The following is a 2073-nucleotide window of genomic DNA, read 5'->3' on the forward strand; positions in this document are numbered from 1 at the left end:
ACACATCCTCTGATGAGAACAATGGTTAGCCACAATCAAGAAAACTGATCCTCAATTTTTTCTGCTAACAGAGAGTGGTGTTCTCTGCATCATGCACTGGGCATGTAGGTTTGGGGTACTCTGGGGCTCGTGCTCAGGGAAAGGAAGGAGGAGGTCAGCTCTAACTGATTTCCTCTTTTGGTCTCTAAAAGATGACCAGTCCCTTGTAGGGGACCTGACAGTGGCCATCTCACTTTTATCCTGGGTCCTTTATTTGACCCGGCTCAGATGTCCTCTATTTAAAACACTTTATTCTTTCATAAAAAGTACAAAAAGTTTATTCTAAAAACTTTAGTCCTTTTCAAAGTGGGCAAAACCCTTCAAGTCCAGAACTTGGCTCACCCTGTCTTCCCATCTGCTCCCTCACTATCCTGAACTATACACAGCGGCAGGGTGGGATGCTTTCCTCTGGAATAATACAGCCAGAATTCCCCCTTGTGGCTTCAGAAAGTTTTGGAATTGGAAGTGTGGAGGTGGTTGGGCCCTGAGGTGAGTGGTAGGGGCAAATGTTGCTCTTGGATCTCTTGGTGAGGAATAAATGTCACCTGCTCCTAAGAGTCCTTCTCTCCCTCAGGAAGTCTGGGGTGTGGGCCATGTCTCTACTCCTCACCTGACCCTAATGAAAATGGGGAGCAGTTCACCTTTCCCCTTCCTCTACCATTCCCAGAACACTAGGGAAAATAGAACTTGCAGCTCTGAAAAGGATCAGAGATACGAATATTTTCCTGAAAACAGCGGCTTATTTTCATTTAGAAAAAGTTGCTGACTCCAGAGACTCTCACAGGTGGGCAGTCAATGGGGGGCTGTGTATGGATGGGTTTTGCAATTGTGGACACTGGAGTAGCCAGGGCAGAGTCTAGGAACTGGGTGGGTCCTGCTGAAGAGTCTGTTATACGTAGGGTGTTAATCTGTCTAGAAGGTATATTTTGAGATCTACAAAGAGGTCTCCTAGCTTGTGAGGGACGCTGAAGATCAGGAAGAGCCGCACCTCAGGTAAATCTCTTCAGGAGGCCTAGCTTGACAGCAGCATTGCAAGACCAAGAGGTCACCCGGCCATCTCTGAAGGAATGGTCACTGGGCAGCCACCCAGGATATGGGGGGAAAAGAAACAGAGTAAAGAAGATGTAATGGTGGAGTGAATGTGAAAGGAAGAAAAAAAAGGAGAAGGGGAAGAATGAGCTCATCATCACTCTTCATGACCCCGTCCTGGCCATGCACTCCACCCAACACGACCTAGGCCTCGCCTCCTGGAGACTGATCTGGGCTTAGTGGAGCAGAATGCTACCACTGCAGCATAAAAGGATGGGGGATAGTCTTTGAGCAGGAAGACAGTTTCTCCAGGGAGACTGTCAGAGAGGGTGTCCTCCTATTTGCTGCCCGCCTTCCCAGCCATGCTATACCTTACACCAAGGTTACGGTAATTTAGGGGTGTATCTATTGCTATGTAATGGATACCCCAAAATTTTGTGGCTTAAAAAAACACATATTTATTAACTCACAGTTTTTCTGGGTCAGGAGTCCAGGCAAGGCCTACCGGGGTTCCCTGCTCCAGGGTCTCTCACAAGGCTGCAATTAAGGTATCAGCTGGGGCAGGGGTCTCATCTGAAGGCTCAACTGGAGAAGGTCATAGTTCTGAGCTCACTTATATAGCTGTTGGCAGGATGCAGCTCCTCAAGGCCTGTTGGACTGAGATCCTCAATTCCTGGTGGCTGTGGGCTGGAGTTGGCTGGAGGCAATCCTCAGTTCCTTCTCCTGTGGGCCTGTCCAACATGGAAGCTTGCTTCATTAAAGCCAGGAGAGAGTCTGACAGCAAGACAGAAGTCACAATCTTTTGTAAACTAATAATGGAAATGACATCCCATCACCTTTCCCTTATTCTATTAGTCAGAAGCAAATCACTAAGTCCTACTCTCAAGGGGAGGGGTAATTACCCAAAGGTGTGACTATCAGGAGGCGGGGATCATTGGAACATTCTTAGACGTCTTCCTAACACCAGGGTTTCTTCTTGGACACCCCACTCAGTTCACTGAAGCA

General features: G+C 47.9%; 1 long non-coding RNA gene across 1 annotated transcript; it reads right to left on the bottom strand.

Annotated features, from left to right (window-relative positions):
• Positions 1–1506: 1506 nt before the first annotated feature.
• Positions 1507–2073, bottom strand: LOC124232471 (uncharacterized). The gene is made up of 2 exons (XR_006886858.1): positions 1971–2073; positions 1507–1842 (listed from the first exon to the last, which is right to left on the bottom strand). It is a non-coding gene; the product is annotated as an uncharacterized LOC124232471 (long non-coding RNA).

The sequence above is a fragment of the Equus quagga genome, unplaced genomic scaffold (genome assembly GCF_021613505.1).
Source record: "Equus quagga isolate Etosha38 unplaced genomic scaffold, UCLA_HA_Equagga_1.0 HiC_scaffold_647_RagTag, whole genome shotgun sequence".
NCBI lineage: Eukaryota > Metazoa > Chordata > Mammalia > Perissodactyla > Equidae > Equus > Equus quagga.